At 44.2% G+C, this 19,209-nt stretch overlaps 1 long non-coding RNA gene across 1 annotated transcript in view; it reads right to left on the bottom strand.

Moving 5' to 3' along the window:
* The window catches only part of LOC138480816 (uncharacterized), a 181,745-nt gene that overhangs the window by 2,344 nt on the left and 160,192 nt on the right, over positions 1–19,209 (bottom strand). The window lies entirely within an intron of this gene.

Genomic DNA, 19,209 nt, shown 5'->3' with positions numbered 1-19,209 from the left:
TTGCCTGATGAAATAACATCTGCGGGCACCGGTGAGCCACTTGGTCTTTCCACCCACACCTTTGCACCCGGTACAATACTGTCTGAAGGGCCAAAACCATAATCCCCAAGAGTAGTTAACACTGTGGGAGGCTCCCCTTTTTTGATCATGGACAACTTAACAGGAACAATAATCAACTGGGCCACTTGATCGCCCTCATGATTCGGTAACACTTGGTCTCCACTATTCATCAAGATGACTTTGATCTCACCTTGGTAATCAGCGTCAATGACCCCTCCTAGCACTTGAACTCCCTTCAATGCTAATCCAGATCTAGGGGCAATCAATACCATATGTTCAGGTGGAATCTGCACTCCAATCCCTGTTTCAATCACAACAATCCCTCTCGAGCCTAATCTGATTTCTTCATCAGAATGCAAGTCTACCCCTGCTGATTCTGGGGTCACTCGATAGGGAGCTAGAGAACCTGGGGTAATTTTCCAGTACAATAGGGTCTCTCTAACTGAGTTGGGTTGAATCTGTAAGGCAGGAGTAATTGGTCGCAACAATGGCCTATTGTTTAGCACTTGCACTGCATCAAACACACGATCACGCCAGCCTGCTAAACTGCCATCTCCAGATTTGCACAGCTGTTCTTTCAACAACCCATTGATTCTCTCAATTAACTCTGACACTGCTGGGTGGTATGGGACAGAGTATAACCATTCAGTACTCTTTTCCTGACAATATTCCTGAATTAATTTGCCTTTGAAGTGTGACCCATTGTTACTTTGAATATACAGAGGCACACCGTAATGCAATATGATCTGATCTAACAACTTAATCGTGTTCAGTTGTGTAGCACGTTTGCACGGCAAAACCATCATACATCCAGAGTATGTATCCAAAATGGTGCATGCATTCTGACAGCCTTTGCTGATTGGCAAAGGACCGATATGATCGATCTGCCAAATTTGACCTGGTAACTTTCCTCTCCGCAACGGGCCCTGGACAATCTGAGGGATAAGCCTATGCTGCTGGTGTTGGCACACTGGACATTGCAAAATGATTGTTTTCACTAACTCTAAAGGAATACTGATTCCTCGAGCGTGTGCCCACCTGACAGGAGCCTTTTCTCCAAGGTGCCCACATTTCTGGTGAGCCCACTGGGCCAAACCCTCCAAATCATCTTCCTGAGCCTCCGCATCCACAGATGAAATCTTGGTGTGTTCATCTGCAACAGAATTAATCCAACGTTCTAATGAATCTGTAGCACAACGCGCATCCACATGATACACAGTGACTTCACTTTGTGATAACATTTCCGCAATATCTTGACACAGTTCTTTTCCCCACAACTCTTTTGAATGAATCTTCCGCCCATTCTTTTGCCAGATTGGCAGCCACACCGCCAATCCATTCGCCACTGACCATGAATCTGTGCACAAATGACATCGACCACGGGTCTCTTGTTTCAATGCTTTGTAAACTGCATAAAGTTCTGCAAACGGACTGCTCTTCCCTTTCCCTGATGTTGTCAAAATCTTTTTAGTCTTGGGATTGTATAATACCACTTTCCAGTATCGCTCGGTTCCCTACATATCGAGCCGAGCCATCTGTAAACCAGGCATGGTCTGTCTGCTCTACGGTCAGATCACCATAAGGTACTCCCCATTTCACGGGAGACTCGCGTTTCTCAGACACTTCCTGTGGTATGTAATCTGAGGGTGGTATGTTGGCTACTTGCTCATGTAATTTTGCAACCTTACCCTTCCCTGATTTAGCTCTGTCTTGAATGTACTATTTCCATTTAATTATACTGGCTTGTTGAGCGTGTCCTATTCTGTGTGTTTTAGGAGAGCTCAACACCCATTGCGTAATTGGGATTTCCGGCCTCATCAACACATCATGCACCACTGTCATTTGCTCAGTATCGACAAGGGCCCAATAACATGCCAGCAACTGCTTCTCGAATGGAGTGTATGCGTTACCAGCATCGGGCAACTTACGATCCCAGAACCCCAATGGCACACGTTTCCTATCTTGTTTCTGCCACACACTCCAGTTGGTGTTATTGTCTTGCACAGACACATTTAATTCCACTTCGCCTTCCTTCAATGGCCACAAATCAAGCACCTGCTGCACGGTGTCTTTCGCCAAATGAAATTCTTTTTGCTGCATCTCCCCCCACTGAAACTCATATTTCTTTCATGCCACTTTGAAGAAGGGGGCCAGTATCTGCCCTAAATGGGAAATGTACTGTCTCCAAAACCCAAACAGCCCTATGAACTGCCGAGCCTGCTTTTTGTTCCTTGGAGTGGTGAACTCAAGTATTTTCTTTTGGACCTTCGGCACCTCTCTCGATGCCCATTATGCCACCGAATCCCTAGGAATATCACTGTCTCAGTTGGCCCTTGAATTTTGTTCGGGTTAATCTCCCATCCTTCCTTCTTCAATCCTTCCATAATGACTTCTAACTGGGTTCGCACACTTTGCTCATCCTTGCCCTGAATCAAAATATCATCAATGTAGTGAGAGATGTGTATGTCAGGTTTACACGGTATCTTGTCTAAGTGCTCTGCCACCAGCCGGTGACAGATGGTCGGGCTATGTATGTACCCCATAGGTAACCTCGTGAAGGTGTACTGATGCCCGTTCCAAGAAAATGCGAACTGCTCTTGGCACTCTTCAGAAATTGGCACAGAGAAAAATGCATTGGCTAAATCTACCACTGCATACCAGGTCCCCTCAAACTTTTGGACATTCTCAATCAAGGTAATGGCATCTGGGACTGCAGGCACCAGGGGAGGAGTGTGTTTATTTAGCTCGCGGTAATCCAGGGTCATCCTCCAAGACCTGTCCCCTTTTTTGACAGGCCAGAGTGGGTTGTTCCACACGGTAGTAATAGGGCGTAATACACCCGCCTCTACGTACCCTTAGATGGTGTCTGAAATTTCCTTGTGCCCCCCAGGATTGCAGTATTGTTTCATCGCAACCCACTTGGTCACCACATCATGCCCATCATCCTCAGGGAGCGGCCCTACCCTTAAGACCTCCTATATACTGGTGTCAGTTGACAAAGGCAGGAAGCGTGTTGAGTCTGTCGCATCCACCAGTAGCTCTGCTGCGCCTCCTTCTAGCAATCTCACCATCCATGTCAGTAAAGGTTCCCTTGACTTTTGCCTCAAATGAGTAATGATTTCCCCAACCTCCTGCTGAGTGTAATCTTCCAGCGTGGTAAAATCCACAACCCCGCCTGCAGGATTCTGCGGGTGGGGTCTGGCACACCGTCTTCTAACTGGCTTAGCCGTCACTGCCTTTTGATTGAGTTCTGCTTTGGAGTCTGACTCACCTTCCGAGCTGCTCTTGGGGGTTTCTGAGTCAAAAATGTCTCCATCCCACCTATCGGGGTCCCAATCTACACCTGCTGTAGCAAATTCTTTGTTTGATCCCCCTCATCTTTTCCTATATTTGTACCTAGCCACTCTAACTGCTGCCCTCACTGCCACAGCCTGATATTTATCAGCCTTGTCTTTAAAAAGCTTCATTTGTAATTGCCGCATTAACGTAATCTGCCGTTCTGCAGACAATTCCTTCTCTAATCGTAAAATATTCTCTTTTAACTCCACATTTCTCTGATGTATCTTTCTTTAGGCATGCAGGAGGACCCAACCCCGCCTGCCTAACGCGGCACATTCCTTTCCTCTTTCCACTGAAATCTGTTGTAAACAAAACATTACTTCTGCCGGAGCAGCCTCCTTTAAACTGTCATCCCATGGTTCACTTAACCATGCACCTCATGCCCAAACTTGGGCCAACTTATCATATGGGCCCTTCGCCCACCCTGGGATCATAACATCGGGACATTCACCGCCAGCGGGAACACCCTTTTTTCTGAACAAACTATTCATCAGTACAATATTTTGCAAAACCTCTTTTTTCCTTTCCTCTGCAGTCACTCCTTCATTTGCACAAGCATGCACACAGAAAAAAAACACAGATTAATACAGTCTGACATTCACTGCCAAATGAAAACAAACTTTCGCTTGCAATGTAAGTGAAGCCTATCTGCGTTCATACACAGATTCTTTAATGGATCTGTGTATGAACGGATCTGTGTATGATTCGCTAACGGACCACTCTAACTGTGTTATGCCTTATGGTCGCTAACGGACCACTCTAACTGTGTTATGCCTTATGGTTGCTAACGGACCACTCTAACTGTGTTATGCCTCATGGTCGCTAACGGACCACTTTAACTGTGTGGTGCCCTATGGTCGCTAACGGACCACTTTAACCGTGTTGTGCCTTATGGTCGCTAACGGACCACTCTAAATGTGTTGTGCCTTATGGTCGCTAACGGACCACCTTAACTGTGTTGTGCCCTATGGTCGCTAACGGACCACTTTAACTGTGTTGTGCCTTATGGTCGTCAACGGGCCACCTTGATTTGTAGTACCCTTTCTTCATCAACAGACCATGCACTCTAGCCCATACTGTGTCTCGTGAATATCATGCCCTTTATCGTTAGGCGCAGCCCTAGCTTCAACTAGCCACCTGCACTACACCTTGCGTCACCCTAGCCAGACATCTTAGCGAAACAAGGGAAGCAAATCGCATTAGCGGACCACTCCTACTACCATGTGCAGAAACCTGACCTCCCTGACCCTCCTAGCTACAATCATGACCTTGCTTGCTTCCCTCAGCTCTCGCCCACCCACAGATAGAAACCTGAGACTCAGGGCAAGGCTACCCTGCATATACGAACCTAAAAGAAACAACACCAACAATACTGCTAGATTCCCATCCATACAGACACACATGAAAAAGCAAACACTAGCTACGACACCTTTAACTCCAACCCCAACTCCTACTTACTTCCACCAAAAGAAACGCCGGAGTCAAAATAAGCATACAGATACACTTGCAAGTCATCCGATTCCCAATAACACCCTAACTCTCACTGGATCCCTTATCAATGCCAGATCCATGGTAGCTCATGCAATTGAAATTGCTGACATACTAAACAACAGTAGCATTGACTTCCTTGCCGTAACTGAAACCTGGCTCCATGAGGCAGCAGGACCCTCATTGATGTTAGCCATACCTGACAACTACCAGATCCACAGAGTAGACAGACCCAATGCCAAAGGCGGTGGCCAAGCGATCATCGCAAAAACCACCTTGCCTATCCGACTTACCACCTCACACCCCTGTGCTTCCTGCGAAGTACTCTCAGCAAAAATGCAACTCTCCAACAACCGCACGCTAGCCATTCACCTGATCTACAGGCCCCCAGGTCCCCTGGGAAGCTTTGAAGATGACCTTACTACCCTCATAGCGAACAACACCCAAAAACACTCACAAACGCTGCTGATGGGCGACTTCAACATCGGTTTCAATGAGCCAGGCAATAAAAATGCCCTTTCTATAACATCTATCTTAAATGACCAAGGCCTTACCCAAAAGGTTCTCTCCCCAACACATGCTAAAGGCAGAAACCTTGATTGGGTCTCAGAACTCAACTGCAACATAGTCATCACTGCCATCACACCTCAACTATGGACCGACCACTTTCTAATAAACTTCACTGCCACACTTGACCTCCCCAGCCCCAAAACTATCAAAATGGCACCACCACTCCCTACCAGAAGTAAAAAAGATATTACTACAGAAAAACTTATCCCCCTCCTCCTGCCCACTATTAACGGTCTGAAGGACAACACTGACCCAGACACACTAGTAGACACCTTTAACAAAACTATGTCTCACGCACTAGACACCATTGCACCTGCAAAACCACGCAAAGCTAAGCAAGAAGCCCACCTTAACGCCTGGTTCACCCCCCAGCTTAAGGACCTTAGAAAGCAGAAACGAAAACTCCAAACTATCTGGCGCAATTCGCCCACCAACGACAACAAAGCCAAGTTAACCCAAGCTACAAAACATTACAAGTCTGAAATTATCAACACCAAAAAAAACGTATTCAATGACAGAATTACCAATGCCAAATCGAATACCAAGGAAATATTTGCCATCCTCCGGGAAATGGAATCCCCTATCCAACCATCTGACACGGTCCCTCAGGACAAGATATGGTGCACTAATATACAGAATGCCCTATCTAACAAAATCTCCACCCTCCATCTTAAAATAATGAATAAAAAAGACACCCTCTCTCCTACTGATCAACAAGTGCCTCCAGTAACTGAACCTTTCACTATCCCCCCTTTCAGCTTTAAACCCATCTCCATCATTGACACTGAAAAGGTTATCCTCTCACTGAAGCCTTCTAACTGTAAGGGCGACAGCTGCCCAGCTCAAATAATAAAGGACGCTGCCAGAGACTTAGCCCCTTTCATCTCAAAGCTTATCAACTCATCCTTCAAATCCAACACAGTGCCAGCTAACTTAAAAGAATCATGGGTCCTCCCCCTTCTCAAAAAACAAACCCCCGATCCATCTATCCCGACTAACTATAGGCCTATCACCACGGTACCCTTCCTACTAAAAATTATCGACAGAGTAGCCTATCTCCAAATTCAAGAGTACCTAGAAGCTAATCATCTACTAGGCTCGCGCCAATCGGGCTTCCGCCCCCTCCATGGCACGGAAACAGCCCTGCTAGATCTTAAAACCAAAATGGAGGAATTCAAGGACAATGGGAAAACAGCGTTGCTACTCTTATTGGACTTGTCAGCAGCTTTTGATCTGGTGGACCATGCAGTCTTATGCAACCACCTCAAGCTGGCTGCCAACTTCACAGGAGACGCTATAGCATGGGTCCAATCCTTTCTAGCCAACCGGACTATGAGAGTGTTCTCCCCCTCCACTTGTGCTGACCCTATCCAAATCACATGTGGAGTCCCACAGGGCTCCTGTGTCTCACCCACTATGTACAATATCTTCACCAAGCCATTGTCCGACAAGTTGGACAGACTGGGCGTCACCTACACTAATTACGCAGATGACACCCAGATCCTCATACCCCTTTCGGGCAACTATGAAGTGGACTTGGCTCTGGTGAACAAAATTTACATCCTCATTCAAGCATGGATGGCCACACATGGCCTCTGCCTGAACGACGATAAAACTGAAATCCTGCTCCTCGGTTCAGACCACAAACTATCCAAACTCACCCCGGACTATACCTCATTTAACATTGATAACAACACTATTAAGGTTATGCGCGAGGTTAAAACGCTGGGTTTTTACCTTGACTCAGCTCTTACCCTCAAAAAGCAAGTAAACTCCCTTGCCTCCTCAACCACCTACACGTGCAAACTCATCCGGGCCGCCAGACCCTTCCTGTCCAGTGCCAGTTGCCTCACCTTGGCCAATGCCCTTGTCATGTCCAGACTGGACTACTGTAACGCATTATACTCAGGTGCCAACAAGTCGGTCACTGACAAACTCCAGAGATTACAAAATAACGCTCTTAGAGCAGCTCTGAACATCCCACGCAGAGAACATATCTCCAAACACCGGACAGAAGCCCATTGGCTAAAGATAAAGGACAGAATCCTACTTAAAACTATTTCCCTCACTTCTAAATGCCTCAACAATCAAGCACCCCCCTACCTAGCGGAAAGAATCAACTGGAGACCCTCTAATCGACTGACGAGATCTGCCAACACCTTCCTACTGGAAGTCCCCAGATTCAAACTTACCACAGCGGGCGGTGCTAGCTTCCCAGTTAGAGCCGCACAATCATGGAACACACTCCCATCTGACCTTAGATGCCCTTTACCCTACACAAGATTCAGATCCTACGCTCTCAAATGGCTGCACAATAATGACATGCAATGACCCTCACCCTAGCGGAAACGATACAACCTGCTAATATGTTACTCTTATGCGCCTAACCCTTGTTATTTTATATGCATTGTATCACCCACTGTAAGTGACCACTGTTTTGCTGTGTTAGCCTGTGTCAGGCTTTGTAACTAAGTTTCGAGTCCTCTTGTACTGCTGCGCCTAGATGCCCACGGGCTCGGAGCGCATTACCAAATAAATAAATAAATAAATAAATAAATAAATAAATAATATTTGGAGCTATTCATCACAAATATCCTGTTCGTGATGCCAAGAGTGCACGGACAGTTATTTATCACCAGTACACTTGCAGAGCAGAGCAAATACTTTCAACGCAGGCAGACGAAAGCAATGACTCACACCTGCACACGCAGTTAGAGAATAAGTTCTCTTATACGGCTATTTATTCATAGTTAAACTTACATAAAGCAATAAGTGATAACACAGAAATAAATCACAGAAAAGATAAGCTAACAAGAATACATCACCATGGGCATAACTGAATTCCTCATCTCGCCAGAAGCGGCGGTAAGACCCTGGTAACAGCCAGGCCGGGAGCACAGTAACCCACGGGGATTTCGGAACAAGGTGTCTGCCCTCCGACTGAGGTCTTTGTGCTTTTTTCCCACCTGACCTTTCCAGAGCCCCACATTATATGCCCTCCTCAAAAGGGGTGGCAATTTCTCGAACCTTCTGGTATTAGTGCTTGCATGTTGATGACCAACGGTAACCCCAAGGAGCAAAACGCTTTCCTCACCTAAAGCACCACAGAAAACAATTCCATAACTCATCTTTAACCTTGGCACGGGGCATAACAAACCTTATCGGGTACCAGCCGGCACCTGCGTATGCTAGCCTCTCCGAGCTGCGTGTCCTTGAATGAGCTATGCAGACCAACACAAGCAACGAATAACGTTGAAAACATGCTTTTCAGTGAAATACTGCTAACCAAGCTGAAAATCTTTGTGCAAGTGCAGCTTCCACTGAGGCATGGAATAAATATCCATTATGGCTCTGAGTGGCCCCAGAATGCGCTGCGCACCAGCGTCATATTTTAGCTCAAGCATCACACATGACTACTTGCGTTCAGCACCCATACATCTGCCATGACTACGTGCATCGAGCACCCATACATCTGTTATGACTACGTGCATCCAGCACCCATACATCTGCTGTGACTACATGCATCCAGCACCCATACATCTGCCATGACTGGGTGCATCTAGCACCCATACATCTGCTGTGACTACATGCATCCAGCACCCATACATCTGCCATGACTACGTGCATCCAGCACCCATACATCTGCCATGACTAGATGCATCCAGCACCCATACATCTGCTGTGACTACATGCATCCAGCACCCATACATCTGCCATGACTGGGTGCATCCAGCACCCATACATCTGCCTTGACTACGTGCGTCCAGCACCCATACATCCGCTATGACTAAGTGCATCCAGCAACCATCCATCTTCCATGACTAGGTGCATCCAGCTCGCATATATCCACCATGACTAAGTGCATCCAGCACCCACACATCTGACATGACTAGGTGCATCCAGAACCCATACATCTGCCATGACTAGGTGCATCCAGAACCCATACATCTGCCATGACTACGTGCGTCCAGAACCCATACATTTGCCATGACTAGGTGCACCCAGCACCCACACATCTGCCATGACTAGGAGCATCCAGCACCCATGCATCTGCCATGACTATGTGCGTAATCCTCAGCCCCGAGAATCCCTTGATCTCAAATCATGTGTAAAATGTCTCTGTCTGGTCTCACCCGAGCATTATGATATGATATGATGAGTCATTTATGCAGCGCTTGTACGCAAATGTTTCTAGGCGCCTTATATTTTGTAATATGCTTAGAGGCAAAGTCTGCTTAGATTCTCCAAGCGCAAATGCAGGCCTCTATTTGCATTCAAAAACAGTTCTCCCAGTTCCAAATGCAATTACAATGTGCCTCAAACCTGTCCCTTTTATTCTGAAAATGGCAAAACCAGCTTGGATTCTCTGATTGCAATGGCGGGCCCCTTTTTGCAGTGACCCCGTTTCTTCCAGTGCAGAATGAAATTCCCCAAATGCCACAGAGATAAGCCAAAATAAACTGTCCCTTTATGTTGAAAAATGCTTAGCAGGAAAATCAGCTTGGATTTTCTGAGCGCATATGTAGACCCCTTTTTTTTATTCAGAAACATTTCGCTCCAGTTTGGAATGCAGTCCAGTGTGCCACAGAGACAGCTAAACATGAGAGGATGACAGCAGCAACCCTTTTCCTCTCCTTTGCTCTTCTGTTTTTTTTGCTCCTCCTTCCTTTTTTCCTGTCGTCAAAGAGCCCTTTCATAGTGACGCTGGCCTCCTTTACACTTTCCATACCGAGCTGTATATTCGCCCAATCACCATGACTTTGCCTAATCCAACCTACAACATCACTCAACGTGTCATATCGACCGATGGGTCCTTTCTTTAGAGAACAGTGACTCTTAGTTCCAAATGCATTCCTACTTCCTTTCTGCTGCAAAATGCTGTAATGCTTGGTTTCACTAAGTTCACTGCTTCTCATGTAACAAGGCTTTTTCTACAGTGACCTGTTGCGAACTCGCCCATAGAAGCAGTACTGCTCTTGGTTTCAGCTGAAGCATTTTGCTACGAGTCTCGTTCATTCTACGTTTAATTCAGCATTCTTCATCTAATTACAGTTGAACCCTTCCATGGCTAAGCCATTCTCTGGGTCCTGGGCTTTGGTAATGGGACACGCTGATGTCTACAGTGTTCCAGCAGATGCGTCTTTTAAGCAGTGAACTCCTCCCCAGTGAACTCCCCCCAGCAGAGCCATTGTTAATGTATGAATTTGTTAATAGCAAAGGTGCACATTACTAAAGTGCTGTCTGTTTATGTAACGCAGCCCCCTTAGATAATTCCCCCCCACTATGGTCATCTTTTTTTCTTGTCCTGATACATTACTCAGATGCTAGGAGGTCTTTTGTGAGAAGCAAGCAACATATTTCTGCTGCATTAAACCCAGCACTTGCCACTTGCTGGCTGCACTACCACTGTTTGTTGCCTTTATTATTTATTTATTTATTTATTATTTATTTATCTGTTTCTCCTTTGCTCCGCACTTTCCACTTCTCCCCCCCTTCCATGCACTCACCCCCCCCCCCCTCCCATGCACTTGCGCATTCTCAATGTCACTGGGCCTAGTAAGATCGTTGTTTTGTTCTCCCCTGTTCCCCTCCCCTGACGTGTCCCGCTCTGAAACACTTGTGTACGAGCGCAATAGAAATAAAATATCAATATGAATATCAATGCTTCCTCCTCTCTAAGCTCATCTCCCTGCTTGAGCAGCTAGTTGCAACCCACTTCTGAGGCTGTTTGTCGCCACCAAAACGGTGGGTACGGTGCCCCATTACAGAAATAACCAAGTGCACTTAGTCGTCCCATTTCGTCAGAGAGAGGGCAAACAAGCAAAGGAAGAGAAGGGGACTAAGGGAGAGGGCACACAGAGGGGCAAAAGGAAAGGGTAAAGGGAAAGATTAAATGGATTGCAGAGAAGGGGCAAATGGTGAGGAAAGGGTGAAGCATGATGGGCAATCGCAGAGAGTGGGGCAAAGAGCAAGGACAGACATGTGGGTCAAAATACAAAAAACAACCTTTACAGGTACATGAAGAATTGCACAACGGTTAAAAGAGACATAGTAAGTTCATATTTGCAATGCAAAATCAAATGAAACAGCAAAACAGAAATGCTATTTACATTCAATCCTTAAAATTACCATATTAAAATTACAGATTTTTATTAAAAATGTCATTCATTAATCACCTAGATCATTAGTGGTCCTAAAAAATACAATTTTATCAAGATTATGTCAGTAAATGTATACTATTTAAAAATGTAGTCAAGGCAATAGTTAATGAAACTTCCTTTCCTGTTAAAACTCTATACCAAATATAGTCTGTGGTTAGCCATTCGTCTGAGCGTACATACTTATAGAATGTGTTATATCTTAATTCATTTGGGCTGAACAGCTAATAACCAATTGATATAAACATTCTGTTTCTTTTTCTGATTTATAACTTTGGCAGTAGTCATTTTCTTTAGCTTGAAGGCCTCTTAAAATACGGATTTTACCTGTTGGTAGTAGGTTGAATCTGTAACACATGAACTGCATACTCCAATATGTGTTGGGAAATGTGACTAAATATTTTGGTAGGACATCGACAGCTCTAATGTCCATAGAAAGATGAGCCAATAATTTGTATTTTAAGATCACCTCTCGTGTTTCGCACCAGTTTTAGGATTTGAAACAAGTGTATCAATATCTGAATCTATGCTCTTCCGGATAGTTTCATAATCTTGTTTAAAAATTTGGAGTGGGCCACTTTTATCGCTAATCGTTAGAAACTGGATATCTAAGTATAACGTTTTGCTAGAGGGAATTAATATTTGCCTAAATAGTTCAAATTTCCTCCAGTAATACCAGCCTTCCAACAAGATCAGACCTAGTTCATGTCTGATTACGGCTACTGGTACACAATTTGATAATAGTAGGGCTCCTCTCCAAATTCTACCTTTTATTTTTCTTAGGTCAACATTTTTTGTCTGACGGTTTTTTTCAAGACCCTTTCCAGGTAATCACCCATGCCTGACATGTATAGGTTGAATAGACAAGGCACCAGCACACATCCTTCTATCAAACGTTTAGAGGTAGAAATATCTTTGGGGATGGTGCCCTGTATGTCCAATCTTACATGTATTTTGGTGTCTCTATGAATTTCCATCAATACGGCTAGTAGTCCATCAGGTATTTTCCATTCATGTAATGTATTCTACAGTTTCATCCGATTCACAGTGTCACATGCTATAGAGATGTTTATGCATGCTATGTACAATAGGGGTGGGGGAATCTTTATGTAGGCTGTTTGGATTAGGATGTCCATCAGGAATCCGTTCAGTGTGGTCCCCACCCTTTTTCTGAAGCTGGTCTGGAATTTGGAATGTTTCTCAGAATTAGTGTGGCAAATATTTTACTATCTGCATCTAGAATTGCAATGGGCCTGTAGTTACCTGAAAATTAATTATCTCCTTTTTTTGTAAATAGGTATGATGTTTGCCAATTTCCAACCGTCTACAATTATTTTTCTTTCCAAGAAAAAAGTAATGTATAAAATAGCCATACTTCTCGTAACCTTATCAAAACAATGTTACTGAGACCATTTGGTCCCAGAGCTGTAGATGTAGAAAGATTTTTAATAAATGTATGAATATTATCTCTTCCAAAATGCATTTGCAGGCATACAGTCGTCTCAGCACTCTCGTTTAAAGTAACAGGCAACACATACAATTCAAAATAGTATTTTTCCCAATTCTGTGCAGGTATGGGATTTGACTGGATGTCTGCTTGCCCTGTCTCCTTAGGTCTCATCAGTGACCAGAAATGTGATGATTGTTTCTTTAGTATTATAGTGAGCATGTGTTCCCCATCCTCCTGCAGAAGATTTCATCTATGTTGTTTATGTCAATTCCTGCATGATTGTTTCAACTGCCGAATGTATGCTAACCTGGTGCCTAGGTCCATGTTTTCCTTATAAGTTAGCCATATGCTGTTCCTGAGTTCTTTTTTCCTAACACATATTTCCCTATCAAAATTAGGTTTTCCCGTATGCTTTGTCACTCTTATGTTTGAACTTCTATATTTCTTTATAAAGAAAGAATGGGAAGACTTCAATGCCAAAAGTTTGTATTTTAGTCTCATATGTATCATAGAAACATAAAATGTTCTTACTGACAGCATTTATTTAACGTTCTCTGCATATGGTCATATTTTTCTTGCCGTTTACTTCTAGATGTGTCAACTCTTGTGCTATACGTCAACCAGTTCACAGTCGGTGACTTATGTTTGAGGTCCATAAACACAAAACCCACCTGCCCTTCGTTCCAACAATGGTAATCCTATTTGAACAACCTTTCAAAGATACCTGTCATGGTTTTGACAAGAATGGAAGGACTGAACACTATGACTGAGTGTGTAACTAACCTCTGCTTAGTGCAGTCAGCCTTTACATAAAATTTAGCCAAGAAAATGAAACCATATTGAAACAGGTCTTCTTACTTCGCTGAATGGTCTTTAATCCTATTTAACCTAGGTTTATCAGTGAAGGCCAGGAGGCTAAAACATGCCTTCTACATGGACCCAGTCTTTTCTTGTAATAACACGTTCTTGCAATGACTGACAGAACAAAGGGCACAAACACATTTCTATTTTGATTTGTTAAGTGAAATTGACAAATGCAACCCCTTTTGAACAATGCAAGTAAACGGGGTTTTGATCACAAAAAAAGATTAGTTTAGGGTGAAGAAAATGCCTATTATTATTATATTCTAACATGACGGTAGTGGAAGGAGGAACTGGCTTCCGAGATATGCCAGAACAGACGAGAGAACCTGCGCTCATGTAGATGCCTTACTAAGCGAGATTGTTAATGGAAGAATGAGTCAGCCGAGGCAGATATTTCTCCTTCAGACTCTTGACTGGACCCAGAGGAGGAGTATGTGTGTTTCAAGATACATGTTGGGAAGGACAAAGGGCAGGGGGAATAACCTAAGCAACACGAGGTGCAGCTGTGTGAGAGCAGGATATTTCTGGTGTGGCATAGATTCGAGTTAGTGAGCGGCAATAAAGTCAGTAGACCCCCCACCCCTAACTGGTTCCCCTCCACCGATTAGAGCAAAATAATAACCTCCTGACAGAGGGCGTGCAGAAATGGGTGTATAGGGCAATCATAATTGATAAAAGCAAGCTCTGAGAGAAAACGTAAACAATTTCATTTCATTTCATTTTATTGAATTTATAGAGTGCTTTTCACCAAAGGCGCTGAACAAAATATATTAAAAAGCGGCAAAATCACCTGATAATGTAACATGGGTAGAAACAGAAGCGGGAAAAGACCAGCAGAATTAAGCGGAAAGAGAAGACAAGAGCTGCGCTTTCAGATTTGATTGAAAGGTACGAAGAGAAAGAGGAGGATCGTTCCAATGTTTAGGAGCTAGCAGAGAGAAGATCTGGGAAATGCTCTTGTTAGTTGAGTGGCTGCACGAGCCACAGAGGACAGCAGACTAGGATAAGGTACTGCACAACAGTATGGATCTGGAGGGATGCCTGGAGTTCAATGGGCTTTACCTGTGATGGTGGGTATGGGCGAGTAGTTGCATGTAGACGGTGTGAGGACCCTGACGGGTCCTATAGGTTGTCTGCCCTGCCCTTTGGTGTCTGAGACCTGTAGGACCTGTTGTTTAGTGTGTGTGACTTTCAGGGAAGTCATGTTTCCCCATTAGAAGCTGTTTTGTATATTGGGGATTACTGATGAATCTCGCATTGGGTTGGATTGATTGCTGTTTTTTAAACAAGGGACGTATAGTCAGAATTTGATTTTTGTTTTTATGCCCTCAGTCTTGCTTTTACTTGACCACGCTGCTTTTTTGCTAACTTCTTTTGATTAACGAGGGGATTTGAGTTGTCCTGGGAAATTGGATAGCTGTCTAATGTTAAAATGCATTGTTATGCTGTATGAAAATGAAACAAACGTAAAATAAAATGCATACTGACTTCCTGGACTTCAGGACATGTACTCTCCTCTCCTGCCACCCCACACCTTTCATTTAGTTGTTCCTCAAGCGTTGTTTTTTGGACTCTGACTCCCAGAAGGCCCCTTGATCAGAAATGCAAAGAGCTGCCTTCTAGCACTTTGGGACACATACAATCCTCCCCACTGATACGTCACTTGCCCTTCTCCCCAGAGTCCTGACCACTGCCTGAGGCTGGTTACACTGTTGCAGCTGTTTACAATGCAGATGACCTGCAATGCCTAGCCAGTGTCTAGTGCACGGTTAAGGCGGCAGCCAACCAGGAATCAGACTGACTCGGGTATCCCAAGGCCCTGCTGCCATCGCACAAGTAAAATCAATGTTCTCCCTACACCCTAATGCAACAGCTCTGTACCCTGTGCCTTGGAACTCTTAGGGCCGAGGGACACTACTTCGGTAAAACATCCAATCAGGGACGTCATTTGGGGGTCGCCAGACCCCTGTGGTCTCCCTTGCTACCCCTAAAAATAAAAAATACAAACAAAATATTATTTGTTTTTACAAAAATGGAAGCTCGTGGTCTGTGGCCAGCGCCATGTGGCTCTATGTTTCTGGAGTGGCAGGCTTTGCCTCTTAAAAAATACAGGGGGTTCCACAAGTGAAACACTTTGAGCAGTGACCCTAAATAAGGAAGAATAGAAATAACAAATAATTTTCCCTTCTGGAATTCTATACAATAATTGCTAGACTCATTAAATGTTTATTTCAGGCACACTTCAGGAGGTGAGTCACTGATTTAGTGTGTTCTTAAATACCTCAACTTCACAATGCAGACGACAGCTTCCAAAATGCTTTTAGAGTAGAATAAGCATCCATTTCGGACTACGGGTTTTGCTTTTCACAAGTTGCAGTTATGGCATGTTTTTTTCTGCCTTGGTCTATGTTACGATGATCACAAGACATTCCATCTCTGTGTTCTCGGTCACTTGACAAAATCCTTGTTCCTAAAATATTGTGTACAGTGTAGAAATGTTTGACCATTGTAATTCTTCTTCTATAACGTGCTTAATACCAGGGAGTGGTTTCTAAGCACAGGGGGTGGGATTTGAACCTGTGTTGCTTGCGTTGTCTTGCTCTTGCTGCAGCAGCTGAACTTTCAGGAAAACGAACGTGCGTTCGCATTTGCAAAATCTTTACCTGCCCTGCACTGCGAGTCAGGAGACTCTTGCAGTTCTACGTCCGTTCCCCGGAGGGGGCGGAGACTGCCGCCGGTCACGTGCTCATCACGTGACTCTGAATCACCTCAAAGGCCAGACATAGTCACCCTCGCGGCGTTAAGCCCGGTGGTGTCAAGGCCGCTTGCTGTGCTGTTTTGCTGCTGTTTGGCTCTGGGAGGCGGTAATCATCGAGTCGAGCTCATCGACATTCCTGTTTGGCCACTGGATCCACAAGTAAGTGTCTTATTGTGCTAATCCGCAACCTACTGAGATCAAAGGCACAGGAACATCTAGACATAATCAGTGCTTGATAGCACGAACACATTAATAACATCCGCACACACAACTCTAACTTTCCTATAATTTACGTGCAGAGAAACTGCATTGTAGGTTGGGAGATTATAAGGATGACGACAAAACAAGGTCCACAGACAAGGACAAAAACCATACAACAGCGTCGACAAACAAATCCTTGGTCGCTAGCAAAGGCAGGAGCAGAAATCCAAAAAGCCATCACTCATATTGTCGGAGATATGGCTGTAGACCTCGAAACAGACTCTATGGTGACAGGCAATGACAACACAAGACACGGTGAGCAACCCCCCTTGCCCCTTCAAATAGACTCTGTTCCATCGGACGACGAGAGAAATATTGAAGCCTCCCCACCAAATGGCCATTTACAACAGAGCGAAACACATGAAAAAGACAGCGACACGAACCAGAAAAAAACGCTTGAAACAAATCCACACCTGGAGAGCGTCATTGACTTAATCTCATCAAAAGGTTTACCTAAGGAAAGCGGGAACGAACTTAAGGCTCCATTGTCCTTGTCTGATCTAGTGCCGATCCCGCATGACATCAGTGAGACTGACAAAGTTCAAAGTGTTGAATGCATAGAAGATTTTGTCACCCCCTTTGAAATCCCTGACGTGGACTTACTAGGAGCCTCACTCCCCGAGTCAATAATGGAGATCTCTCAAAACACACAAACAACGAACATAAAGCAAATAACTCAATCAACTGATACCCAATATCAAAACTCTAAGGAGCATAATAATCAAATGGAACCTGGGAAAAGTCCTAACCATGTCAATAGCAAACTAGTGTCAAATGCAAACATCATCCCCACACAAGAAAAAACTATTTTGAAAAGTGCCTTGATAAACGGATTTGAACAGGGATCCGTAATGCTGGACGAAGCAACAGTGGATGCTACTTCACAAATCGCTGTACGCCTAGGGAAAATTAACTCCCAAAGGCCGACCCCTGTGGGATCAAAAAACATAATAAACAAGGAACCTTCAAAATCAAACGGGACATCAAACAAAATTCATCAGTCCTTAACCATCAATGAAAATAGCGATAAACAAGGAAACAAAGCAAGTACACCAAGATGGCACGCAAGAACACCTGTGCTGGAAAAATCGAAACAACGACAACCTATGGAATTGAATATTCCCCTGACCCATATGAATGTAGACTCACCGAATTCACAAACAACGCCAAGGAGGGATTCTAGTGAGGCAGCCACGAAATCAAGCCTTTCGGCAGCGGCTGCCATGCAAATACATAACAATGTACTAGCCGCATCATCTTTAGCTATGATCCCCTTCGTAAAATTATACGAATCTCTAAATGAAACCATTAAAGATCAAGGCGCAATGCTAACTAATCTAATGGAAAAGATAGAACAACTGTCCGGTTTCACAACTTTTATCCAGAGTCAAATAGAGAAAGAGGCAGACATATCTGAAAATTGGCAGATGCGCCTTGGCGACCTAGCAGCAAGATATCACCGCGACAACGACAACTTGTCCATAGGACTGCTAGAAGCAGTAAAATGGATGAGACACGAACGACATCAGTCTACTTTAGCAACTCCACACGAAGTACAGGGAAAGCTCCAGGAAATAAGAGCCAAAAATGATAAGTTACAACAAAACGTACATGCACCTGATTGCGAGCAAACGACCCTAGAAGCATCACAGAACAGGACAAACACCCGGCAACTAAATAAACAACAAGAACTGACGACAGAAACATCTCAAGATCACCCTCAGATCATTCTTGGTGAAGTTACTAAACAATCAGCCTTTAAAATCTTCAATGGTGTACATGAAGAAATAACAAAAGCTTCAAAAAATCAATCTAAAGAAATCACAACAAATGATGTTCCCAAGGTCCCACTTTTTTCCGCAACCAACCTTGACAGGAATAAGTGGAAAAGAACAGCAAATACAAAAAAATTTATAAGAAATATGCCATTACCAACCCGACCAGCAATATTCGCACGAACGGAGAAGGCAAATCGAAAACCAACAACGCCAGAAAAGCAAGTCAACTCCAAAAACACCGAAAAGAGGAGCCCATGTAGAAAACGCATGCGGAGAGAAACTTCAGGAACAAGCACAGCACAAATCATCTCAACCTCGTCAACAGAGCTCTGCAATCTGTCAACATACTCGCATAACAGCGACGGAAATGATGACGCGGCTGTGTTTGAAAATGTATGGCAAGACGAGGCTCAACCAAAACAACATTTTCCAAGAAGTGTTCCAATTCGACGAACCAACGAAAATAATACAAAGCCTCAAATG

Source organism: Ambystoma mexicanum, chromosome 5p (genome assembly GCF_040938575.1).
Source record: "Ambystoma mexicanum isolate Mex_15411 chromosome 5p, UKY_AmexF1_1, whole genome shotgun sequence".
NCBI lineage: Eukaryota > Metazoa > Chordata > Amphibia > Caudata > Ambystomatidae > Ambystoma > Ambystoma mexicanum.
Note: the sequence above shows the minus strand (reverse complement) of the source record. Positions and strands in the feature narration are given on the sequence as shown.